The sequence below is a fragment of the Scyliorhinus canicula genome, chromosome 17 (genome assembly GCF_902713615.1).
Source record: "Scyliorhinus canicula chromosome 17, sScyCan1.1, whole genome shotgun sequence".
NCBI lineage: Eukaryota > Metazoa > Chordata > Chondrichthyes > Carcharhiniformes > Scyliorhinidae > Scyliorhinus > Scyliorhinus canicula.
Genome location: NC_052162.1, coordinates 79,977,195 through 80,005,185, shown reverse-complemented (window position 1 = coordinate 80,005,185; position 27,991 = coordinate 79,977,195). Strand labels below are relative to the sequence as shown.

The following is a 27,991-nucleotide window of genomic DNA, read 5'->3' as shown; positions in this document are numbered from 1 at the left end:
ATGTCTCCGTGGGTTTCCTCCGGGTGCTCTGATTTCCTCCCACAAGTCCCGAAAGACGTACTATCAGGTAATTTGGTCATTCTGAATTCTCCGTCTGTGTACCCGAAAACGAATGTGCCGACGAGGCTCTTTTCACGTAAACGTCATTGCAGTGTTAATGTAAGCCTACTTGTGGCAATAAAGATTGTTATTATTAGCGTGCAGTCTGCTGTCTATGTTTGCAGCTCCTACATTTTCCATCGAGGGAAGATTTATTCCCAGTAATGTCTGTGTCACGTGTAGCTGCACAAGTTGTACGGTTCTTCAATAATAAAAACAGGCAATGCTGGATAATCTCAGTTGGTCTGGCAGCTTCTGTGAAGACAGGAACTGAGCCCATGTGGGAGGGTCTTTAGTTCCTGCTGGTGCCATTTACCCAGAGATAGGATTGTGAAGCATTGTGGAGAGGGGTGGGCGGGAGGAGGAGTGGCTGCACAAAACTACTTGCTTGCAAGTGGCAGGTAGCCAATTGCCAAAGTTAATGATCACTTAAGGCCTTTCAAAGGTCGCTGGCTGGGCTTTTCCAAAAAGCGTAGCTGCTTGGAGGTGGGCTCCCCAAGAGGAGGTGCCGGACAACACCAGACAGGTTTAGAGTCTCGCCATGCCTGTCTGGTTGAAATTGCAGCTACGGCCTACCCTGTGGAAGCCCACTCCCCTCACTGTGTTTGCACACTGCAAAGGCCATTTTTATTTTAACTTTGAAAAAGTTAGAGCGAGCTTGCCTCCATCTTGAGGTGCCATGGCCTCCTGCTTTTGTGTGTAAACTGGAGAGCCTCTGATTAGAAAGCATCGCACCATGCTTACTTGGACAGCAAGTCGATCCTCTGGCCACAAATTGACCAATTCAATGAAAAACGGTGTGGCTTTCTGCCTTGAGCCTGATGGTTCCAAAAGCCACAGGAAAATCCTGGCCCACATTTTGGGTTGGTGACCTTTTGTCTGAACTTCGACGTGGCGCTCTGGCAGAATTTCCTGCAATATAACAGTGGCTACATTTCAGAAAGTACCTCAGTGGCAGTCGAGCACTTTGGGATGCCTGGGGGTTACAAATACTTTGGGTGGGATTTTTCCGGCCCTGCCTGTGGCTGGACAGGTGAACCACACAAAATGGCACAGACCTAAGCGGGACCGTAAGATCCCACCGGCAGCCAATGGTGAGCTATCTCTGCCAGAAAAGTGCTGAGGGAGAGCTGGAAAATCCCGCCCAAAGGCAAGTTCTCTCTCATTAAGAGCCGAGTGCTGTCACTACTGTTTTTCTACCCAGGAGAGTTATCCACGTATTTCTGTTGATGTTCTGCATACAATTTGTGCTAAAATACAGTTTATGTCTGCAATTTATCACAGTCTATTATATTCATTGAGTTTTTGATTTATGGGGAGAAAACCCTTCTGGCTGTCTTACTACATTGATTGATGGGTAGTCTGCAAACAACAAGCTGTGAAATGTTTTATTTTGTTCGTTCATGAGATGTGAGCATTGCTGGCAAGGCCGGGACTTTTGCTCATCCCTAATATATGTTGGCATTTACTCAATATGTGTATGATGGTAGTTCGGAAAGGCTCAGTAATGAGGAAGCAGTGTTGCACTGACTTAATGAGTTCTCAAGGTTCACAGCACTACTAATCTGCAGGCAAAGTACATATGCTGGAAATCCCAATTGCATATCGTATCAATGGTGCCAAGGTGAATGTGGTCCAATAGTTTTGCCACCATCGACATGTGGCTAATTGCAATTAGCCACATCTGGTTTTCCACATTGGATTACAAAATAAGGCATGAGTAACAGATATGGTTATTGAGCATGTATTTTAGTGCACTTACACACAATACTGTATTTATCTGAACTTTAACCTTTTTGCGCAATTGTTGGTAAAATAATTAGACAAAAAGCAGAGTGTTGCGTGTGTTGGGATTACTTGTGTTTCCTTGATTAATAAATGGTGGGAGATATTTGTTAGGTAAATGTATACGCCTGAAGTACATTTGGCTATATTGGGAGTGTGTGAAAGACATTTTCTACTAATATTAGTGCGTGTTGCGAAAATGATATCACTACAGCCACACCTACATGGTCGGTTAGCAATTTCTGTCGGCAAACATTGAACTTGAGTTCAGTATTGAATTTTGATGTGTGGAACCTGATTGCGATGCAACAAAGGGAGTACATATAGGAAAGCCTTGAGGTAAACAATACATCTGTTAATGTTTGACGAAGATAACAACAATAAAACACTGAAGTTGATCTCAAATTAAACCAACAGGCAAGGGCTCATAAGTACACATTGGCAAAAGGCAAATTCAGAATTGATGTCGGGAAGCAGGTCACACACACCAAGTTGCCCCTGGGAATGCCATGGAAGAAAAAGCTCAAGAATCATTCAATACTGTTTAGATTGTGGGAGTGGGAGGAGAAAGGATCAATGCGTCAAATTTCCACACTATTTTCCCTGATCTCCTAGAGTAAAGTTGGCGTTTGGGAATTCTGCCACTCTTCTGCTGAAGTTGCTGCAGGTGATTGGGAGAATCCCCGTGGAAATTACTGGTGCAGAAGGGTTAGTTAGGTGGGTCAAATGGCCTCCCTCACTTTCACTTACCTTGTGACATATTCCTTAGCTGCACTTTTCTTTGGAACGTGCTGGGGTTGAACAGGGTTTTAAGTGCATCTCTTTTACTTTTACAGGAAGGCATGGGATGACTTTGTTGTCAAATAAAATGCTATTTATGATGTATGATGTGGCTTTGTTCACAGTTAGTCCACTTGGAGGAGGCCAGTGACCGTGTGAAGCTCTGTGCAGGAGGAAGGGAATATTGACTGCCTAATTTAATTGCAGCACATTTATATTTGTGTACAACTCTGCTTCCTGTATTCTAACTAGCACAGCACATTCACCCATGTTGCCTTGTGCTCAATGACCTACACTGACTCTTGGCCCAGCAACCTCAAATTTAAAATTCTCATCCTCATGTTTAATCCCCCTCCATGGCCTCACCCCAACCAATCTGTTCAGCCCGTTCCGTCCCTACAGTCCTCTGAGAACTCTGCTTTCCTCCAACTTTGCTTCTTGTGCTAACCCTTGAATCAATCACCCTACAATTGACATCAGAGGCTAGACCACTATGCTCTGAACTTTTCTTCCTAAACCTCTCCTCTTTGCCCCCTTAATACGCCCCTTAAAAAATTACCTCTTTGACCAACCTGCCCACCAACCGTTGGGCTGGTGTCAGTTTTTGTATGATAAGAGCTCTTGTGAAGCACCTTGGGATGTTTTACTATTTTAAAGATGCAATGTAAATGTAAGAAGAGTCATACAGACTCAAATGTTAACTCTCACGGGCAGGATTTTATGTGTCCAGGCGGGCGCATACCTGACCTGGAAATATGTAAAATAGCACGTGATGACATCAGACGTACATCTCAATGTTATCCCACATTTGCGTGATATTTCGGTTAGTGGATATAGGCGTGAGCAGAGGCACACCTGTTGACCGATAATAAACTAATTGAGGGGATTATCTTCATTATATTGCCCAGAATATAACGTTGCCCATACGATTGTTAGGTCTTCGCATGAGCAGGTGGGCAATCCTTTATCCAACTATTCTCCATCTCAGGAGGGCAGAGATGGGGGGGAGGGGGGAGGGGGGGGCAAGGGGGGTGCCTCAATATGAAGGCCTCTTATGATTTGGGAAGCCCTTCCACCAGGATATGGTATTTCCGGCCCTCCCTTCCCTCCTGGCCTACTCCACGATGCCATAATTGCCCCGAGGCATCCCAAACCAGCCTGTCCCCCGAAGCCCCGGGACTTTCCATGTGAATGGTTCCAGGACTTTGCTTCAGGCAGAGCGCTGCATTACCTCTTCTGGCCAATACAGCGCTGTGCCTGGAGGGGTTTGTGGAGGATGGCATTGCCAGAGAGACAGTGAAGGTGGCCATTGCTGAGGTGTGCGGGTTGGGAAAATGAACAGTGAGGTGACCATCAATTCACAAGACACGTGATTGGAAGTGAACAGTGGTTTTAATAATCTTACAACAGAGCCTGCCTGCGATGAGATGAACTGGCAGCAGGCTCACGACTGCAGAGCTTTATACTTCCAGTTAGAGGGAGGAGACATGGGCGGAGCCAAGTGTGGAGCCCAGTACAAACTACTCATCTCCCCCTATGGGCAGAGCCGCGCAACGGCTCGCTTACAGAGCCCACAAGGACATAATACATATAATAGAACACAGTGTGAATTACCACGTATATAATTCACCACAAAACAGCAAGGTGCAGGGAAAGTAATTATGATCATTCTACTAATCCTAAAATGCCAAATAAATGGTTTCTGGAGCCACGACTATCGAAAGAAACTGGTTTTGCCAATCTGCATGGTGGGCATGTCTTGAGCTACGTAGATAGCATGCTTAAGTGGAGCAATATATCATTGGGATCCCAGTGGTGTGACATGATCATTGAATCATGAGCTTCCTGTCTGCTTACAGCAATACCCCTGACTTGGTAAATGGAGGCTGTCTCAAACATCTTCTCCAGTCCAGGACATCACTGCAGGGATTCCGCAGGGTAGTGTCCTTTGGCCAACCTGATCACGTGTCAGCAGCTTTGGGTCAGTGTCAGTTTTTGTATGAAGACATCTTCAGCTGCTTCATCAGTGACCTCCCTTCCAGCGTAAGGGCAGAAGTGGAGATGTTTGGGGATGACCATTTACGACTCTTCAGGTAATGAAGCAGTCCACATCGAAATGCGGAAAGACCTGGACAACATCCAGGCTTGGGCTGACACGTGACAAGTTACAGTGATGCCACTCAAGTGCCAGGCAATGGCCATCTCCTACAGAAAGTATCGAACCATCGGCCCTTGATATTCGATGACATTATCATCGCTGAATCCCCCCCACAATTAACATCCTGGGGGTTACCATTGATCTGAAACTGAACTGGACTAGTTATATTAACACTGTGGCTATCAGGGTAGGTCAAGAGCTAGGAACCCTATGGCGAGTACCTCGCCTCATGACCCCCCCCCCCACCCCCGCACCCCCCTGTCCCACCTCCCCCAAAGCCTTTCCACCATCTGCAAGGCACAAGTCAGGAGGGTAATGGAATACTCCACTTGCCTATATGAGTGCAGCTCCAACATCACTCGAGAAGCTCAACACCATCCATTGATTGCTTCCCCTTCCACAAATATTCAAACCATCCGCCACTGACGGACAGTGGTGACAGTGTGTACCACCTTCAAGAATCACTGCAGAAACTTACCAAGACACTTTAGGCAGCACTTTCCAAACCAACGACCACTACCACCTAGAAGGAAAAGGGCAACAGATACATGGGAAGACCACCACCTGGAAGTTCCCCTTCAAGTTTCTCCCCATCCTGACATGGAAATATATCGCCGTTCCTTCACTTATCACTGGGTCAAAATCCTGGAACTCCCTCCCTAATAGCACAATGGCTGTACCTACACCACATGGTCTGCAGTGGTTCAAGAAGGCAGCTCACCACTTTCTCATGGGCAATAAAGTTTGGGCAACAAATGTTGGCCTAGCTGGCGAAGACCACATCCCATAAAAATGAATGAAACAATAATACCTCATAAGATGAGTCTTTGAGATACAGATGTTACACTTGAGATAAATGAGCCCTGAAGATGTGGATACAGTTTGAGCCTCAACTGGCATTAGATACTGACCTAACTCAAAGGTGATAGTTGGATCTACAACATTAATAAGTTCACTCTCACTCTCCTTTGCGAGATGTGGAGATGCCAGCGTTGGACTGGGGTGAGCACAGTAAGAAGTCTTACAACACCAGGTTAAAGTCCAACATGTTTGTTTCAAACACTAGCTTTTGGAGCACTGCTCCTTCCTCAGGTGATTCAGTGCTCCGAAAGCTAGTGTTTGAAACAAACATGTTGGACTTTAACCTGATGTTGTAAGACTTCTTACTGTCCTTTGCGAGAGGTCACTAAATGAAAGTCTTTATTCTAGTACTAGGTTGTAACTCATCTCTGGGACTGTCCCCAATCTCCAATGCACTGGTATAAAATATACCAATCCAAAATAAGATGCATGTAGCATTTGACAAACTTGCCCTCCCTCTTATCAAGGAAATACTTTTATTGACGAATATTTGATCAAAGATTTTGATGCTCATGTTGGAGGCAAATTCAGCAATCAGTCCTAACTTCCAGTGAAGACTGGATTGGAAGCATAGAAATCCTACAATGCAGAAGGAGGCCATTCGGTCCATTGAGTCTGCACCCACCTTCTGAAAGAGTAGCCGACGTAGCTCCACTCCCCAGCACATCTTTGGGCACAAGGGGTAATTTAGCATGGCAATACATCTTTGGTCTGTGGGTGGAAACCGGAGCACCCGGACGAAAGCGACGCAAACACGGGGAGAAAGTGCAAACTTCTCATAGACAGTCACTCAAGGCCAGAATTGAACCTGGGTCCCTGGTGTGTGAGGAGGCAGTGCTAACCACCGTGTTACTGTGCCGCCCCTTTACCACAAAGTTAAAATGAATCAATACAAATGTACGTGCAAAAGGGGACAACAATTCTATTTTTGTCAGTTAACTGAGTGAGACTGCATTTGTGCACCTCTTAACCTGTTCCTGCTAGTTTATTCATCCTGATCATTCTCACTTGAGGCAGAAAGTGAGCACAAGAGAGCCTGCAATCTACAAGTAGCTGAAGAATTACCGTTAAATGTTGGTCCCTCAAATTTGGAAATTAAAAGTAACGGATAGCCTGTTTAAGGCAAGTTATGCACTGCTATTGCAATTGTGCAGAGTGCTGCGGTTCATGGAGGAAGCTGAATCATTTCTGTGACCTTTCACACTGCATCAAGTTTGTCTCCAATCTGCTTCGAAGAATGTCTCCATTGGTAAGTGCAACCTTGTGTGACAAAACATAAGAGAAACTGTCTTTTAGCAAAATAAGTCCTTAAAAAAAGTGTTTTAACACAATATTGGCTTGGATAAGCTTTACTTTGGTTTCCTGTTGACTTTCACAAGCAATCGCGTTGACTGGAGCCCACAAGGTTAGATAGGTTTCTGTTTAGATCAGAGATCTGAAAGGCGCTTTAGTACAGGAATTTATAAAGTTACCAGCGAGTTTTGATGTACTTCACTTTTATTATGATTTTTGAGAGTGATTCTTGGAATGAACCACCCAGCATAATGGTGCTAACCCACTGCGCCACCGTGCTGCCCTCTTTTCAAATACCCTTTCACCAGACATTTTAAAAAAAATTGAATTGAGTTTTAAATTTTAGCGGTTTTGTGATTCGTCAAGCACTGAAAGCCTTCATCTTGAGCAGAGGCTATACGCTCAAACATATTGCCTCATCAGTAATGGATTCTGCACGGTAGCGCAGTAGGTTAGCCCTGATGCCTCACGGCGCAGAGGTCCCAGGTTCGATCCCGGCTCTGGGTCATTGTCCCTGTGGAGTTTGCACATTCTCCCCGTATTTGCGTGGGTTTCACCTCCACAACCCAAAGATGTGCAGGCTAGGTGGATTGGACTCGCTAAATTGCTCCTTAATTGGAAAAAAAATGAATTTGGTACTCTAATTTAAAAAAAATATATAATGGATCCCAGCCCTACACACTCGGATTATCTCTGCAAAATTATCCTCTGACTTCAGGTTGCCATAGGGTAGCACGGTAGCACAGTGGTTAGCACTGTTGCTTCACAGCACTAGGGTGCCAGGTTTGATTCCCGACTTGGGCCACTATCTGTGCGGAGTCTGCACGTTCTCCCTGTGTCTGCGTGGGTTTTCTCCGGGTGCTCCGGTTTCCTCCCACACAGAGGGGTTGGGGGTGGATTGCTACCACTTTCAATCGGGCATGTACTTTGGAGACTGAGATTAGTTTTAATAATAATAATCTTTATTGTCACAAGTAGAGGGCGGCACGGTGGCACAGTGGTTAACATTGCTGCCTACGGCGCTGAGGACCCGGGTTCGAATCCCGGCCCTGGGTCACTGTCCGTGTGGAGTTTGCACATTCTCCCCGTGTCTGCGTGGGTTTCACCCCCACAACCCAAAGATGTGCAGGATAGGTAGATTGAACACTCTAAATTGCCCCTCAATTGGAAAAAATAATTGGGTACTCTAAATTTATAAAAAAAAAAAATTGTCACAAGTAGGCTTACATTAACACTGCAATGAAGTTATAGTGAAAATTCCCATCACATTCCGGCGCCTGGTCAGGTACACCGAGGGAGAATTCAGAATGTCCAAATTACCGAACAGCAAGTCTTTCGGGCCTTGTGGGAGGTAACCGGAGCACCCGGAGGAAACCCACGTGGACACGGGGAGAACGTGCAGACTCCGCACAGACAGAGACCCAAGTCGGGAATTCCCGTTTCCGTTTCAAGGAAGTGCGAGGGAATGGGTGGAAATAATACGGAATCTAAAACACCGGCAATGGCACGCAGTTTAATATTTCCAGGATTGGAAATCCGGAAATGTGTGGTACAGCAAGACTGCTGAGGGCAAGTAGTGAAGGGCCCACCTGCCGCTTCTGACTTGTACTCTGAATGCAGGGTTGCCACGGTATTTCTGGTAACTTCATCCAGCCACATTGCCCAGGCAAATGGCTTCTTTTCCCCATATCTTTCCAGTTAATAAGTGTTAAAATGTCAAAAATTTATTTTTAATGCCTCACAATGTTTGTGTGAGTTGCTCTCAATAGTTTCCAGTAGCTGAATCTTTTGTTTCTGGATGTTTGTTACTCCCCATCCCATCCACCCCACCACCCTGCCTGTTCAGGTGTCACTGTCACAGGGGCAGCATGGTAGCACAGTGCTTGGCACAATTGCTTCACAGTTCCAGGGTCCCAGATTCTATTCCCGGATTGGGTCACTGTGTGGAGTCTGCATGTTCTCCCCGTGTCTGTGTGGGTTTCCTCCGGGTGCTCGGGTTTCCTCCCACATTCCAAACATGTGCAGATTAGGTGGATTGCCATGATAAATTGCCCTTGGTGTCCAAAAAGGTCAGGTGGTGTTACTGGGTTACGGAGATAGGTTGGAGGCGTAGACTTGGGTGCTCTTTCAAGAGCCGGTGCAGACTCGATGGGCCGAATGGCGGCCTCCTGCACTGTAAATTCTATGATTCTATGATAAGATGAAAGCAAATTACTGCAGATACTGGAAACTGAAATAAAAACAGAAAATACCGAACAATCTCAGCAGGTCTGACAGCTTCTGTGGAGAGAGAACAGAGCTAATGCTTTGAGTCTGGATTGCTCTTTGTCAAAGCCACTGTCACATGCTGCCTTTGTTAGGCTTGTTTGTTTCACCGAATGAGTCAATGTTACCGCGCAAAAGCAGCGCCTGCTGGACCCACATCGGGCTCGTAAAGAGGAACTGATTAGTAATTGCAGAAGAGTTTAGGAATCCAAAAAGCATTGTAGTGTGATGACCGAACAGTTTGCATTTAACTTCCCCTTTAAGGGTCCAGTTCTCAGATGAAATTGCCCTTCAAACAAGAGAATGTTTGTTCCTCCCATTAGTTTCAAATGAATATTCCTCTGTTTCCATGGAAGTGCAGTCAAGTATTTTAACCAAAGAAACTTCTGTTGCATTAATGTATGTTTTAAAATCATTCCAATTCAGTTTGTTGACTAAACATGTGATTGTTGATTTAAGGAGTTAGGGTCCACGTATTTTTTTAAAACTAGAGTACCCAATTCATTTTTCCAATTAAGGGGCAATTTAGCGTGGCCAATCCACCTAGCCTGCACATCTTTGGGTTGTGGGGGCGAAACCCACGCAAACACAGGGATAATGTGCAAACTCCACACGGACAGTGTCCCAGAGCCGGGATCGAACCTGGGACCTCGGCGCCGTGAGACTGCATGGTACCCACTGCGCCACCATGCTGCCCCTACGTATTTCTAAAATATAGATAGTGCGAAGAGACTGGGGAAGATGGAAGCTCTTTGGAGAAGAAAAGGTTAGGAGGAGGTAATAAATTGTGTTGTTCCTAATTTTGTGAAGCTTTGACAGAGCGAATAAGTAGAAACTGTTTGCACCAGCAGAAGGCGTGGTAATCAGAGAATACAGGATGGATAAACCGCCAGTGAGAGATGTAGTAATCCAGGAGACACAAAGAAGGAGGCGAAACAGATTTATTTTAACACAAAAGATAAAGCTGCCACCGCGGCGTACAACATAATGTCCCAGCTCGGGACGGTGGGAACTCCCGGTCCAGGTCTTTTCCCCATATTGAGCAGCATGTGAAGGGCTCATTCATGAGTCCCAGCTGGTCGGGCCTCCGACCACCACCATGGCAACTCGTACCCTACGAGCCCCATGGGGAGATCGATTAGTGATCCCCCGTGGTCCTCGTGAGGGTTATCACAGGGGAAATTTGGATAAAGGATTTTTATGTTGCAATTTATATTAACATGGAATGCATTACCTGGTGCAGTGGTGGAAGCAGATACAATACTAATTGCAATGGGAATTTGAAATATATTTAATTTTTTTTAAAATGCAGCATTATGGGGAAGGCATGAGAGATAGTTCTTTCCAGGAACTGCCAGTGACCAGATGGGTCGAATGGTCTGCTTCTGTGCTATATGATTCTATGACTTCCAACAAATCATTGAATCCCTACAGTGCAGAAGGAGGCCATTCGATCCATTGAGTCTACACTGACCCTCTGAAAGACCACCCTACCGAGGCCCAGCCCCCTGACCTATCCCTGTAATCACATGATCCCTCTGAACATGAAACTAAGGGGCAATTTAGAATGGCCAATTCACCAAATTTGCACATCCTTGGACTGTGGGAGGAAACCAGAGCACCCAGAGAGGAAGCCCACGCAGGCACTGGGAGAATGTGCAAACTCCACACAGTCTCCCAAGGTTGGAATTGAACCCGACTCCCTGGCGCTGTGAGGCAGCAGTGCAACCACTGTGCCACCTGATGTGTTATCTGTGTTGGTCTAACATCGACTGCAACTGGATGCAGTAAAATGAGAAACAGGCTTCCGACACAGGAGATGGTCCAACACTGTTTTAATGAACCTGTTGATTGCTGTACATAATCTGCTGTGGGTTGACACTCTATTAACCTAACTGATAACCTCCTACTGGCTTGACCAGACTAGCTCTCTATCACATAGTGATGATGTTCATTGGCCTGTGTACTGTGACTATTTCCCTGGCCGTGTCCTGTGAGAGAGGGCGAGCCTTAATGCCCTGTGGGCTTTATAGTTGTGGTGTCCTGTCTGGTGATTGGTTGTTCTGTGTCGTGTGTGTTCATTGGTTATCATGTGTGTCAATCACTGCCTGTCTGTATCTCATGATATACATGAGTGGGTATTATGACACCACCATGCCCTGCTGCTTCAGGTGATGGAACAATAGTTTGATGGGGTACAGTGTACATCCATGATGTACAATACCATGGATGCCTCTGTACTGGCCTACAATATTTAAGGTGCTGGTCCATCTTTTGGCCTGTCTTTAATTTTGAATTATTATGCATTTTGGTATTCTCCCCATGATAAATTTGCTATAATAATAAGCTGTTACTAGCCCACATGGATCTCCAGTATCAGGCACTTTGGTGTATCCATTTAGTTCCTCCAGTTTTGTCATGCCATTTGACTCTGGGGTCGCTGGCTAGACCAGCATTTATTGCCCTCCCCAATTACTCTGCTAAGGATGAGCTACTTTCTTGTCCATGTGGTGTCGGTACACCAACAGTGCGATTAGAAAAGGATTTTAAGGATTTTGACCCAGTAACAGTGAAGGAAGAGCATTGTATATCTATGTTACGATGCTGTGTGGCTTAGAGGGGAATCTACAGTTGGCAGTGTTCCCATCTATCTGCTGCACTTATCCTTCTAGGTGTTGTGGGTTTGGAAAGTACTGTCATAGAACATAGAACATAGAACAGTACAGCACAGAACAGGCCCTTCGGCCCTCGATGTTGTGCCGAGCAATGATCACCCTACTTAAACCCACGTAACCCGAATACCCGTAACCCAACAATCCCCCCATTAACCTTACACTACGGGCAATTTAGCATGGCCAATCCACCTAACCCGCACATCTTTGGACTGTGGGAGGAAACCGGAGCACCCGGAGGAAACCCACGCACACACGGGGAGGACGTGCAGACTCCACACAGAATTTAGAATGGCCAATTCACCAAATTTGCACATCTTTGGACTGTGGGAGGAAACCAGAGCACCCAGAGGAAGCCCACGCAGGCACTGGGAGAATGTGCAAACTCCACACAGTCTCCCAAGGTACATAGAATTCATAGAATTTACAGTGCAGAAGGAGGCCATTTGGCCCATCGAGTCTGCACCGGCGCAAGGTCAACACCTCCACCTTATCCCCAAAACCCAGTAACCCCACCCAACACTAAGGGCAATTTTGGACACTAAGGGCAATTTATCATGGCCAATCCACTTAATCTGCACATCTTTGGACTGTGGGAGGAAACCCACGCACACACGGGGAGGATGTGCAGACTCCGCACAGACAGTGACCCAAGCCGGAATCGAACCTGGGACCCTGGAGCTGTGAAGCAATTGTGCTATCCACAAGGCTACCGTGCTGCTTTGATAAGTTACTGCAGTGCATCTTGTAGATGGTACACACTTGCGGCTGTGAGCAGGCTGTTGCTTGACTAGTCGGTGGGACAATTCTTCCAATTTTCGAATAAACCCACAGATGTTAGTAAGGCGGGCTTTGCAGGGTTGACAGTGCTGCATTTGCCATTGTTGTTTCCAGGGCTTAGGTCAATGCCGGATGGTGCATTCAGTTTGATTACAAAGTGGCTTTTCTGTAATGACTTTATACAATGGAGTATAGGCCAGCACGTCTGAGTATATGCCAGACCAGTCAAGGATGACAGATCTCTTTCCCTAAAGGACATTCGTGAACCAGAAGGGTTTTGGTTTCTTGCTCATAATTACTGAGACTAGCTGTTCATTAATTCCAGACTTCATTAATTGAATTTAAATAATGCCAGTTGCCAGTATGGGATTTGAACCCATGTGACCAGGGTATTTGCCTGGGCCTCTGGATTATTAGTCCAGTGACATTACCCCAATGCCACTTTCTCTCAACCTGTATTTCAATTCCATTTACCTGTCTTAGTTCCATATTCCTTAATACCTTTACCTAATAAAAGTCTATCCGTCTCTGTTTTTTAAAAATAAATTTAAACTACCCAATTATTTTTCTTTCCAATTAAGGGGCAATTCAGCATGGCCAATCCACCTAACCTGCACATCTTTTGGGTTGTGGGGGTGAAACCCATGCAGACAAGGGGAGAATGTGCAAACTCCACACGGACAGTGACCCAGGGCCAGGATTCGAACCCGTGCCCACAGTGCTGTAGTCCCAGTGCTAACCACTGAACTACCGTGCTGCCCCATCCATCTCAGTTTTGACTGTTTCAATTAATTGAACCCAAAACAGCTTTACTGGGCAGAGAGTTCCAGATTTTCACTATCCTTGAGTGTAGAAGGGCTTTCTGAAATCACCCCTGTATGGCAAGGCTCTCATTTTAAGTTTATGACCCCCTTATTCTGGACTTCCAGTCATCTTAAACACCTTGATTAGGTCACCTTGTAATCTTCTGTTCTCGAGGGAATTCACAGCCTAGTGAAATCTCTTGGAATAGATTTGGGAGGAGATTGTGCCAAGGTATCTGTAATTAGGTCAATCATAGCAGTCCTGTATTTGGAGGTATCTGAGCTCAAAGACAATTCGTGGCCCCAATTCAACTTGCCCGTATTCACATAGTTTAATGATGTCTCCCAGCTACCGCACTGCTACCAGCTGTTTAGTGTGTGCAGTGGTTTCTCATCTGTTGTTTGTTGCTGATGTGAAGTATTATTTTAAAGCTTGTTCCACTCTAATTGGAACTGTGGCTCAGCTGCAGAGGGCTTGTGCTAAGGGCCAGGGAATCCACCTGCTGTTGTTGAATCAGCTGCTTACTCGCTCGGGTTTCTGCAGATGACAGGCCTTCAGTAGCTCTTCCTCTTCCACTGTGTGAAGAAGGTGGTGTCACTTATTCCTGCTTAAAGCTTGTCCAAAAGCAAGGCGAAGAGGGAACCGAAATGTTCATACGGCCCAAACATCTGTTGGAGATGTATTAGTGGAAAACGAAACTTAACGTTGACAGCATTGGCACCACTGGGAAGGCTAATCATACATGCAAGCAGTTCATGCAGCAAGGAATGATAGATTTCGGGGAGCAGGGTGAGGGGGAATGAGATATGTCAGTTTGGGGTGTCAGTGAGAGGGGCGGGGATAGTTGGTATCAGTCGGGAGGTGGTCGTGTGGGCCAGTGTGAGGAGGATGGAAGGTGTCAGACATGGAGTGGTGAGGGGGAGAATGGGTCGTGCCATTTGGGGGCGGGGGGCGGGGTATTGTGGTAACAAAGAAGACTGTCTGCCACTTCCTCCTCAACGCCACCAGTAATATATTTTTCAAATTATCGAGAAGCTCCCTTTTGCCTCACCCTTCAACTACTTCCATCGGCCTTATTTTGCTGTATGGCCCCTTCGTCCAGTGGCTGCTGGACATTTAAACCCAACAGTGTTGTTCCCTTTTGTCCTGTGGTGCAAATGAAAAGAAACGTGGTGCAGGGCATGTGTCTTTGGCCTCTGTCATTTTGTAGGCTTACACCCACAGTGACCGATAGCACAGCAAGCCAGTGCAAAACAGCCTGGATCTAATTTGGAACGAGGCAGAAAGTCTTGTCCAGTGACTCATGCTGCTGACTTGGGTGATTCCTTGGTGAGGTGCTGGTGTTCTCACTGGACTAGTAATCCATCACTCCAGGGGAAGGCTCTGCCTTCCTGGGTTTGAATCCCATTATGGCAGATGTAGAAATTTGAATTCAATAAAAATCTGGAATTAAAAGTCTAATGATGACCATGAAACCATTGGGCATCAGAAAAACCCATCCGGTTTACTAATGTTCTCCAGGGAAGGAAATTTGCCACCCTTACCCGGCCTGACCTACATGTGACTCCAGACCCATCCAGCAATGTGGTTGACTCTTGACTGCTCCCCACTGAAATGGCCTCGCCAGCCACTCAGTTCAAGGGCAATTAGGGATGGGCAACAAATGCTGACCTAGCCAGCAATGCCCACATCCCAAGAATGAATTTACTGCAACAGCTCATTTATTTTACTGTAACTAATGAGAACATGGGTGTATGAAAACTGAGGGGTGCTCCATCACTCGTCACTTACTGACTACGCTCTCACTAGATAGCGATCTGCCAGAGAAGCCTGGGTGATTTGTTTATTTTTGGACTCTCAATCCTTCAATGTGTGGCATTGTAGAAAACACTGTACCGCTGCTCCAAATGAAAGTCGTGGGTGAATTGAAGTTGGACCTTTGTCCCACAGTTTAACTCTTTTCCAAGCTGTAACACATTTGCAATCGGGTGAGGTTCTGGTTCGTGTTATGATGGGAAGGGTCTGAAAAGCACTGGAGTGTGCGTTCTTTGTTATACACTCTGCCTGCAGAATTTTTATAACAGCTGACGGGATCTGGTCATTCCTCACTTCAGGAAATTAATCCTTTTGTGGTTGCGGGAATACCCAAAATGGTGCAAGAACAATAAATATCAAGACAGTGGAGGAATAATTCAGTCCATTGCCCTGAGAATAAAAGGTACAGAAGTGAAGGCTAAACATTAATATTGTAATAACCAGATAGTCTGTTTTTGTGATGTTGATTGAGAGATCAATATTGGCCAGGACACCAGGGATAACTCGCTGCTCTTTGCGATAGTGGTATGAAAGTTTTCACATCTATCCAAGAGAGCATGCAGGCCCCCTCCATTTAATGTCTCATCTGAAAAATGGCACTTCTGACAGTGCAGCTCTGGAGCGTTTCATGCTCTATTCCAGGGGATAGCAAGAACATTGGCAGAAGGAGCTCTTTCCTCAACCACGTTTTCTACCTCAGTGCATTCCAACTTGGCTTTTCCTATTCGAATCTCGTGAACTCCAGCCTCAGAGTCAGACTGTCTCAACAAGAGATGAAATTCCTTTCAGCATTCTGGCTAATTGGTTTGCCTCAAGTATCTGTTTTAAACGAGCTGCTAACCCATTCATTTAGAATTTTCTTAAAATGGAATTTTACATGGGAATTTGACGCAAATGCAGTTTAATCGTTGTGCCAAGAACAGTTGTGCAGGGGCAGCACGGTGGCGCAGAGGTTAGCACTGGGGCTGCGGCGCTGACGACCTGGGTTCGAATCCTGGCTCTGGGTCACTGTCCGTGTGGAGTTTGCACATTCTCCCTGTGTCTGCGTGGGTTTCACCCCCACAATCCAAAGATGTGCTGGTTAGGTGGATTGGCCATGCTAAATTGCCCCTTAATTGGAAAAAAGAATAAAATAATTGGGGGGTATTCTAAGTTTATTTTGAAAAAAGAAAGAAAGAGAACAATTGTGCAGAATGATTCTTAGCCCCTCCATTTTCTATGGCACTGTTTTGTTTTAATATGTAAAAATAACTTTGCCTGAGTCTGAAAATGCTGTTTCTTCTTTGGTCCTCTGCCATAAACATTTCCATAGCTGAAGGGATGGGTCAAGCAACTGGGGTCGTTTGACTGTGTAACACTTGACCAACCACAAGCGGACACGTATATTGTCATTGCATAATATTGTGCCCGCTGATTCTCTGTCCCTTCATTTGGGGCTCTGGCTACTTTTTAAAAATATTAATTCATAGGTTGTGGGCATCGCTGGGAAGGCTGGCATTTGTTGCCCACCCTTAATTGCCTTGAACTGAGTGACTTGCTAGGCCATTTTAGGGGACAGGCAAGAGTGGGTCTGGAATACCCTGTCGGTGAGAATGGATAAGGATGACCGATTTCGTTCCCTAATGGTAGTCACGAACCAAGTAGGTTTTTACAACAATAGATGACAGTTTGCTGACACAAATTCTGGAGTTTTATTAATTGAATTTAAATTCCGCCAGCTGCATTAGCCTGGGCTCTGGATTACCCGCCCAGTGACATAACCCTGCACCACCATCTCTCCCTTTACTTATGATATGTTCCCTTGCAGGCTGAGACAATCAGAAGCTATTAAAGGCCACCCTTGCATTGTTTGCCTGTAGTTTCAGACTTTGGCAATATTATCATGATAGCGCCCAAGTTGACATTGGTTTAAATGTAGAAAGTAGGTTTCAGGCCTTTTGCGCACTGTTTTAAAGGGCACTGTAAAATCTGAGGCAACGTTCAAATCAAAGCAGTAAATAAGCTTGATTCTGTTGCTTATCTAGCGGATTAAGTAGACACATATTTTCTCCTCATTTTTATCCCTGCCCATTACATGTATGAATGGGAGTATTAAGGATCTCTGTCAATTTTGTCAGGCACCCTTGTGCATTTCAACACTGACTGTATAGCAATCCATCTCCACAGATTAAACGTTAGCAGGTCAGGTGCTTGTGTGGTGAGACTGGTTGCTGCTTCCTGTATTTGCCTCTCACTTCGTTTAAGTGGCTCTTACGCTCCCTTGTATGCAGTCCAATGAGAGTGGCAACAATGTCACAGTGGAAGCTGAAGGAAGATTGTTCAGGTTTGCATTGGATGTCATAGCTGCCAAAAATAGATTATCGGGTAATTTTTTTAAACTTGCTGTTTGTGGGTTCCTTGCAACGTAGAGATTAGCTGTTGCGTTTGCTCACATAACTGCTCCTTTAACAGTAAGCTTACGCGAGGTTCTTTACTGCTTCCTCTGCCCACGATCTCTCTCCTTTTTCTTGATGACCCCTGTGGAATGGTTAAGCCTGGAGCACACCCCCTGAGGTGTAACCAAGAACAAAGGGAATGAAATTCAAAACAAAAAAAGAATCAAGTTTCTTCTCTTCCAAAACTTTTAAAGGCACAGGACATCTGATATTCAGCGGCACAGTGGTTAGCACTGCTGCCTCATAGTGCAAGGCACTCTGGTTCAATTCCGGCCGTAGACTGTGCGGAATTTGTGCATTCTCCCCGTATCTGTGTTGGTTTCCTCCCTCAGTCTCGAGATGAGTTCGTTAGGTGGATTGGACATGCTAAAATTGCCCCTTAGTGTCCAGAGATTTACAGGTTAGGTGGGGTTAAAGAGTTGCAGGGATAAGAAGGCAGATGACTGGGCCTGGGTAGGGTGTTCTTTCAAAGAGTTGGTGCAGACCTGATAAGCTAAATGGCCTCCTCCTGTACTGTAGGGATTCGATGGTTCTATTCCAGGAACTACCATTTTGGAGTGGTGCCCATCTGTCACAATCAAATCCATTTGTCATCCTTTTGACTTCAACCATTGAAAGAACAAATATAGTTCTGTGGCATGAATGGCTCGTCTGTGTAGTTGAAAACGAAAGCCAAGGATTCTATCCTGACTGATGTCTGTAACTAAAGCTGAAAATGGGCTGTGGAAGTAGTCAAGTGACGGTCGATATTGTGGATATTAAACACCTATAAACATGGGGTTAGAAGTGTGACTGAGCCTTTATTTTTGTCACAGTGGCACTCTCCACAGTCAATTTGCTGACATGGTCTCACCAACCAGATCAATGAGGGACATTTTGGTGCGATACGGCAGAATGGTATCTCTGGAACAGTCAACCCCTTGAGAGACTAAAAATTGTCCAGCAGTTGTTAATGATGAAATGTGGGTGGGGCAGGTGGGGAGGGAGGACTGGAGGCAGTACTCTGCCAAGTTAACATGTTAACAAGTTCAGAAATGTGTTTGGGAGGTTCTGATGAAGGTTCGCGGGCCATGAAATTTTAACCTGACCTTCCACTCTCCCCACAGAGAGAGAGGCTGCTTGATCTGCTAACTGTTTCCAGTGACTTCTGCATTTGCATTCGCACGGTGTCTGGTGCACTGCATTTTAAAAAAGTATATATTTCTATTTAATAAGTGGCTATTCCTGGTATCAAGCCCACTTGTGAAAATGATAATTCAGCTCATAACAAAAGGAGCATTAAAACCATAATACAAGTGAATTAAATCATCAAAAATAATGATTGCACCCTATTTTGTAAAAAAAACTTAATTGTCATAATGAAGCATGAAGTTAGTGAGTGAAGTTGTTGGTTAGATAGATAAAGCTATTCAGCCTGTTGAGCCTGTTCCTTTCATAGCAGCTACAATTTATTTGATCGTTGACTCTATTGGGACTCGTTAGTGGAAGGTTTCTCGTTGCCCTACTCCAAATTGTTCACATTGTATTATGAGCATTATTGACCATTTCTCACTCTTGGTTGAGGAGAATCAAAGTTCCAGGTAACATCTGGGCCTATCTGAAATTGGCACTGCAGCCCTTAATCCCATTCGTGGCCATTTATCCATCCAACTTTTTAATGAGGAACCACTGTTACCACATGGTCTACCTCTTTAAATCCTACTCATGTTTGTTTTCTGCTTAAATTCATAGCCAGCGAAATGTGAAGTAATCCCTTTCATTCTGGGTTTCATTCCCTCGGTATTGCTACATGTTCACTTGCAGGCAGATCCAGGTGAGAGTAAACCTTACATCAAACTGTGAGTGGGGAGTACTGTTACTGTTTGAGTTTTTGTGGAGATAATTTGATCAGGACACTTTTTTTTTGCCTCTCTGAGTAAGTGCATTTCCTTTTGGAGGCGATGTGTAATCAAAATGTTTTTAAAAATATCTGATGCGTGGTCTTTCATGGAGCAACTGGAAAATGAATTATCTTCAAACAGTCATTCATCCATTTCATAACATGCTTTGTGGCATACAATCAGCGGAATTCTCCCATCCAGGTCCCATGGCGGGGGTGGGGATGTGGAGTGTTCACGCTATGGAGGACGGCGGGAAAACACACCAAATCCTACGGCCCCGACCTAATCAATTATGCAACTGGGTGCTTTGCACCATATACCATGGTGGGGTAGGCCTGATGGTGCATAGTCCGCCCTCCTGTCTGGGCACCATATTGAAAAAGCAGCCACCATCACTGACCTAAAGGACAGCACGGTGGCGTAGTAGTTAGCATTGCTGCCTCACGGCTCTGGGTCACTGTCCGTGTGGAGTTTGCACATTCTCCCCATGTTTGGGTGGGTTTCGCCCCCACAACCCAAAGATGTGCAGGGTAGGTGGACTGGCCACTCTAAATTGCCCCTTAAGTGGAAAAAATGAATTGGGTACTCTAAATTTATTTTTTAAACAATCACTGACCTATATTGGGAAAAAAAGAAGGTGCACCTCCTGAAAATGACATTGAACATTCTGAGGCTGGAAGATGAACATCCTTTATGACATTGAATCCGAAAGATCCACTGTAGATGCTCCCCCTACCCACTGCTGTGATGGTCTGTGGTCAAGGTTTGCTGGCAGCCTCCATACTGCACTCCAGAAGCAGCCCTAGGTGTTGTTCTGCTAAGTCCTGATATCTGCACCCACTTTGTTCCAAACTTGTTTTGTGCCAGCTTGATTTCCTGCTGGTTAACCAGGTATGGGTAGTTGGGCCTTCATCTGCAACCAATTAGCAGCATGCAAATGCATTTCACGCCAAACTCCAGCGGATTTCCCGATTTATCATGGTTGGCACAGTGGAAAATTCCCGTCAGAGTAAAACAGGTTCTTGGGGCTCCTGTCTAATTCTTATCCCCCCCCCCCCCCCCCCCCCCGTTAAACTCGCCGGTGGGGGCATGGGAGAATTCTGTTCTATATTTTAAAATATATTTAAAACCCCACCCCCAGATTAGTGAATGATAAAGACATTCCCCAACCAGATCTTTAGAAAGTAGAGCCTGGAAAATTCCAGATTTGTGTTGAGCTAACTGCTCCTGGCCATGGCAATAGTCGCTGCCCATTAAGCAACAAGAAAAGAAACATAGAGCTCTTAATGCATCTTCAAATTAGCATGGCATAGAGTAATACATGCTTTATAAAACTGTTTTGGCTCTGGTTGGAACCCCTTTAAACTCTGGCTGAATATCTTCAAATAGCTGCTTCAACCAAGTTGGTTCAGGCTCTTCTCAGACAAGACTGCCCTGATTTAAAATATCATTACTCTTTTTTTTTAAACTATCCTACTGGGGAAGAATTGTGGACTTGGAATCACGCAGATCAGAACTCAGCTCCACTCTCAACGCTTCTCCAAACTCACTCCCTTTCTGAGCTCCATCCAGCAATGTTCTCATCTCCCCAAGTTGAAATATACATGGGGCGGTATTCTCTGACCCTGAGGCTAAGTTTTGACACCATCGTAAATGCCGTTGCATTTTATGACTGCATCAATAGGCCCCTAGGAGCAGCGATCCTGCGCCATACAGGGGGCCAGCATGGCACTAGAGCAACTCTCACAGCTCCAGCTGCTGATACTGGCGTCAGAACCGGTGCTGCAGGTCTGCGCATGTGCGCTACGGCCGGCGCGGATTAGTGCATGTGCATGGGCTCCTTTCTGCGCTGGCCCCGATGCAATATGGCGGAGAGTTACAGGGACCCGTCGCGGAGGAACATAGGCCCCCCATCAGGAGAAGCTGCCCGGTATGCCCAGGATCGGTATGCCCTGATCGCGGGCCAGGCCACGGTGGAGGCCACCCCCGGGGTCGGATCCCCCCCTCAACCGCACCAGGCCGCCCCCTGCAGGATGAACGGCGAGGCCCCGCCGGGTAGGACCACACGCGAATGGCGCCGGCGGGACTCTGCCTGTCTCGGCGGCCACTCGCAGTGAATCGCCGGGGGGGGGGGGGGGGCTGTATAGAGCAGCCCCCGACCGGTACCGCGCTGTTGGTGCGGGCACCAATGGTGTCGATTCTCCGGTGACCAGAGTATCGGCGGACCAGTGTCAGAGCGGTGTCGTGTGAATCGTGCCCCCCTCCCGCCGATTCTCTGACCCGGCGCGGGGTCGGAGAATCCCGCCCATGATCGCTGTAGGCTGCAAAAGTACATTAACGCCCCACGGGCCTCCCCAGTCAGTCCATATTCTTGTCAACTTCACCTGCTGTTTACTAGAACCAAACAAAACCCTTTTTAAAAACATGCCCATTGCAGCCAAACACACTATGCCCCCTGGCTTTTAACTCTTAAGTTGTTCCAATATTTAGAAGCCAGTACTCCTAAAATCCTTCAATAGTCACAGGTGTTGGCAGTTATACTGTTCAGTTTCTTTGATATACCCCTCTGTGAATTTGGCTGTCAACATCTATCAAATTCCTTCTCTTTAGGGCATCACGATGGTGCACTGGTTAGCACTGCTGCCTCACGGCGCTAAGTTCCCAGGTTCGATCCCGGCTCTGGGTCACTGTCTGTGTGGAGTTTGCACATTCTCCCCGTGTTTGCGTGGGTTTTGCCCCCACAACCCAAAGATGTGCAGGGTAGGTGGATTGGCCACGCTAAATTGCCCCTCAATTGGAAAAATGAATTGGGTACTCCAAATTATTTAAAAAATTAAATTTTTTCCCTTTAGAATTATCATTTGTATAGCCCCATTGATCTCTGGTACACAATGTTTCTGATGTGGTCATTCACGACTCAATGTCTCTAGATGCCTGCTAATCTTGTAACTGGAAAAATCGCATCTCACTTGTTACTCTCGATGCTTGCTACCTTTTTATTTGTCTGCTATTTTGTTTTCAACTCAAGTTGACTGTTAACCTGAAGAATTTGGGAAATTAACAACAGTGGGCCGTATGGTCTATAACTGCTCCTATTTATTGTGTTCTTCTGTTTCCTGGCCTGAATTAAAATAACTTCCATTCTGTCACATATATTATCTGTAGGAAGTCAGCACAACGCCAATTGAATCATCACAGTCATTGTTTATAGGACAGGTAAATATAAGAAATTGTGATCACAATTATCTGCTTTGGGCAGGAGTTCTATTGATTGTACTTCTTCAGGTTCACCAACTGCTACAGAAAGAAACATTTGGTCATTCACACAGGAAATTAGCTTGGGTGTGGGGCAGTAAATTTAAAACGCATTGCCTTTTAATAGAACTGTCAATGAAAATCCCTTATGTCAAAACCAATTTTCATGTTAAATTTAGCCAGAGAATTCGCAAGTGAATGACAACTCACGAGAAAAATGAGAGCGTTCTTGGTCCTTACAGGAACCATACTGTAGGCCTATAAACTGTCTTCAGTGAAGACTGGGACCGTAGGAATAAGTGAAGGGCGTCGTGAGTTCTACCTTTGATTATATTACTTAAAAGAAAAATGGAATTTTGTTTATCTGTTGGGAGTCAGTGATTTCTTTCCTGTTTTTTTTTTAAATTTAGAGTACCCAACTTATTTTTTCCAATTAAGGGGCAATTTAGTGTGGCCAATCCACCTACCCTGCACATCTTTGGGTTGTGGGGTTGAAACCCATGCAAACACTGGGAGAATGTGCAAACTCCACACGGACAGTGACCCAGAGCCGGAATTGAACCCGTGACCTCGGCGTCGTGAGGCAACCGTGCTAACCACTTGCGCCACCCTGCGGCCCTCTTTTTTGCTGTTTTAATGTTGCTCAGTATGCGAACAAAACTATTTCCATTTTTAATAAAGCACCTTCAATAATTCAAAAATCCAAAGAGAGCGTGACTTGCATGATCGCAGGCATTCCAAAGCACTTTGCAGTCAATGAGATAGATTGAAATGTAATATAGAAAATGCAAAAGCTAATTTCCGCTCAAAAAACCACCGCAAACAGCAGTGTGATGATGATAAAATCATTTTTTTTATGATGTTGGTTGAGGACCAAATATTGGCCAGGACCCCAAGGGATAATTCCCCTGCTCTTCTTAGAAAGAGTACCATGGGATCTTTTACAAACAGGTTCTAGAATCATAAATTTCCTACAGTGTAGAAGGAGGCCATTCAACCTATCGAACCTCCACCAATCCTCTGAAAGGGAACCCTACCGAACCTTTGGACACTAAGGGGCAATTTAGCAAGGCCAATCCACCCATCCTGCACATCTTTGGACTGTGTGAGGAAAGGCACCAGGAGGAAGCCCACACAGACATGGGGAGAAAGTACAAACTCCACCCAAGGCCTGAATTATACTCGGATCCTTGGCGCTGTGAGGCAGCAGTGCTAACCACTGTGCAATCATGCTACCCTCTCTCTCGGTTTAGAGTTTTGTGCTCAAGTCCCAGGGCAAAACCTGAGCCCACAACCTTCTGATTGAGGGCAAGAATCTTACCAACTGAACCACTAAAAGTTGATTTAATGTCAATAAAGTACTTTTTGAAGTGTAGTTATGATAATGCACAGAACTGCAAATGTTGAGTTGTGCACAGCAAGAGTCCTGCAAACAAAACGCATGTGCCACAAACAGCAATGAGAAAACTTGCCAGATCTGTGTTTATGTTAGTTGAGGTATGAATGGTGCTCAGGGCACTTGGAGAACCCAGCTCATTAAATGGTGCCAAGTTTTAATTTATGTCCAGCTGGGAGGGCAAATGAAGTCTTAGTTTAATGTCTTGTTCAAAAGATGACATGTCTGTCAGTTCAACAATTCCACTGTACAGCACTAAGTGTCAGCTTCTGGAGTGGGATTCAAATCCACAACCTTCTGAATTGTAATACCACTAAGCCAAAGCTAATATTGTGGGGAAGGTAACTCAGAATTAAGTGTGTCTGACAATTATGGATGTACTGCTGTAACTGGTTGAAGGGAGTGGTGCCATCTTGTGTCTCTGCCAGTCTTCTGTAGCATTTTCCCAGTTTAGCTGAATCCTTTCTTGCACGACTGGATTAATCAGCGGATTAGAAATGTTCTTTCACCAGGTTTAAAACTTGTACGATTGTAGCAGCAATTTTTAGAAAAAATAAGGGGCGTGATTGAACTAAATGGGAACAAAAGTCCCATGGCGAGCGCGCTTAGCCGTGTGTTTCCTGGCACGCTCAGTGCCGAGAAACACAACGCTATTGAATGGCACTCAGGTTAGATAAGGGGCCTCAGCGGGGAATGCGCGGCCATAGCCACTCATAGCCCCCTTTTCTGCACTGAGGCGCTCTGCTCGCTGGAACTCCTCGGTGTAGCGAGAGATTGGCGACCTGATCTCTGGAGCCTCTGATGCAACCCCTGACCCCCCCCCTCAAAGCCCCAACTCACTATGAGGGGGCCCCCATGCCGCCCCACCCAGCACCAATGCATGGCAGCCCTGGCCAGATTGCCACCGTGTGACAAATGCCAGTGCGGCACCTTGGCAGTGCCAACCTGGTACCCTAGCAGTGCCCCTTCCAGGTGGCAGTACCAGCTGGGCTCATTGGTAATGCAGGCTGGCATCCAGGTGGCAGTTCCAAGGTACCAGGCTGTCAGTGTCAGGGTGCCCAGCTGGCATCAGCAGTGCCAGGTCCTGCTCACAGAGTATGCACCTGGGAGCCTCGACGCCCCTGGGTGACCCCCATGACTGCCGTTACATCTGGTCTGTGGAGACCAGTACTGAATGGTGCTCATCCGAGATCTCTGAGGTGAAGTGGATAGATCCCAACACCTCGAGAAACTGCATATTAGAGTGAGGCTTGTAGTCTCACTGTAATATGCAGATTTGCCAAAATGTGATCCCGCCCACAGTGGGCGGAATTTACATCGCAATGTCTCGCGAGGCCGTGTTAGATCTCGCGAGGCATTGTGACTGGGTAGATCTCGGGACCTGGGTCTCCTGGCTTCTATCGGTCGTGATGTGCTGCTTTACGGCTGCTGCGTGCCCATTCAATCGCTTCCAAGGTCTCTGCATTATCCCTAGTTATATTGCTTCTGACTGGATCATGCACTCAACAATATGTGAATGGATCGCGCACTGTAAACTTCTATTGGTGCAAATCACATTTAATTTTTTTTCAAATTTTTAAAATAAATTTTAGAGTACCCAATTATTTTTTCCAATTAAGGGGCAATTTTAGCGTGGCCAATTCACCTAACCTGCACATCTTTGGGAGCGCCGGCCCTAGGGTTGCTGGCGCCCCGGGCAAGCTGAACTTCGGCGCCCTTGGGGGGGCGGGGCCGAGGGGGGGCAGGGCCGAGGGGAGGGGCGGGGGGGGGCGGACCGGCGGGGGGGCGGACCGGCGGGGGGGGCGGACCCGAGGGGGGGCGGACCCGAGGGGGGGCGGGGGGGACCGGGGGCGCGGGGGGGGGGGGGGGGACCGGGGCAGGGGGGGGGGCGGACCGAGGTGGGAGCGGACCGAGCGGGGGGGGGGGGCGCCCTGGGGAGGGCGGCCACCGCGCATGCGCTGGTTGGCACCTGCCCAACTGCGCATGCGCGGGACCCGAGTCCCTAGCACATGGCGCCCCGGGCGACTGCCCGAGTTGCCGGTGCCTTGAGCCGGCCCTGATCTTTGGGTTGTGGGGTGAAACCCACGCAGACACTGGGAGAATAGTGCAAACTCCACACGAACAGTGACCCAGGGCCGGGATTCGAACCCGGGTCCTCAGCGCCGTAGGCAGCAATGCTAACCACTGTGCCACCGTGCTGCCCCTCGAATCACATTTACATGTGTAGCTGTTAGGTAATCTGACAACAGAATGAAAGTCACAACCATCAAATGGGTGATGTTGGTACAATCGTTTAGCTTCTTGCAATATTGATTTCAGTTGTTTGTGAATACAGTGCCCTCTCCCTCCTAGAAGCCGATTATTATCACAGACTACCTTAAGGTCAAAGGACAATTATACTCTCTTCACTGATGTGATGTGTACCTTTTGATCGGATAGTAGTATGTGGTCTTTTTAAAAAATTAAGGGGTAATTTAGAGTGGCCAATCAACCTACCTTGCACATTTCTGGGTTGTGGGGGTGAGAGCATGCAGACATGGGGAGAATGTGTAAACTCCACACAGACAGTGACTCAGGGCCAGGATAGAACCTGGGTCCTCGGTGCCGTAAGGCAGCAGTGCCAACCACTGTGCCACCCCAATACGTGGCCTTATTAAATCGGAATTAATGGGCAAAATTTAAATCTCAATTAATGCGAACAATAAGCGCAATGGCACAGTGGTTAGCACTGCTGTGTCACGGCGCCGAGCATCCGGGTCACTGTCATGTGACGTTTACATATTCTCCTCGTGCCTGCGTAGATCTTACCCCCACAACCCAAAAGGATGTGCAGGGTAGGTGATTTGGCCGCGTTAAATTGCCCCTTAATTGGAAAAAAAGAATTGGATACTCTTTAAAAAAAAAACATTTTTTTTCATTCATGGGATCAGTGGAATGATTTTTTTTGTGTGTGTCGTTGCTAAAGTTGACTTCTTAAAAGGTTCACTTCTGTAAATCTAGTTTAATCCTCTTGCTTGTGCAAAGAACCAACATTCCATCAAAGATGGCTTCCAAGCAGCTTCAAAGGCTTTTCCTCCATATATTTTTGGTTAAAAAAAATGACATTGAATTTACATAAAATTTTATAGCACAGAAATAGACCAACATGTCCCAGCCATATTTATGCTCCCTGCAAATCTCCTCCCATCTTTTTTCATCCTTAATCCGATCAGTTTATCCTTCTATCCTCTTTCCCCGAAGACACATTTATTTATTTTTTTTTTAAATTATTTTTTTAAATTCAGAGTACCCAATTCATTTTTTTTCCAATTAAGGGTAATTTATCGTGGCCAATCCACCTAGCTTGCACATCTTTTGGGTTGTGGGGAGAAACCCATGCAAACACTGGGAGAATGCTTAGATACATTTATATCATTCTCCTCAACCTTGCCATGTGGTAGTGAATTCCACATTCTTACCATTTCTTGAGTAAAGAAACTTGTTCTGAATTCCTTATTGGATTTGTTAATGATTATCTTCTCTCTAGTTAAGTGCTGCAATTGTAAGTAATACACCAGTCTTTAACAATTCATGGTTTGGTCCCGGCCCCTGGCTCACTGTCTGTGTGACCCCATGTCTGCGTGGGTCTCACCCCCATAACCCAAAAAAGATGTGCAAGTTAGGTGAATTGGCCACCTTTATTGGGGGGGGGGGGGGTAAAAAGGGTCAGCACG

At 46.1% G+C, this 27,991-nt stretch overlaps 1 protein-coding gene across 8 annotated transcripts in view; it reads left to right on the top strand.

The window, feature by feature from the left end:
* Positions 1 to 27,991, top strand: part of elf1 (E74-like ETS transcription factor 1) — a 307,622-nt gene that overhangs the window by 177,647 nt on the left and 101,984 nt on the right. Inside the window, exon 1 of one of the 8 annotated variants that reach the window (XM_038776295.1) lies at positions 6,912 to 6,932. The exons of the other annotated variants lie outside the window; for them this stretch is intronic. The gene's annotated coding sequence lies outside the window, so the exon portion shown is untranslated. Of the gene's footprint in view, positions 1 to 6,911; positions 6,933 to 27,991 lie in introns of those variants that run through there. 8 annotated transcript variants of the gene reach the window in all.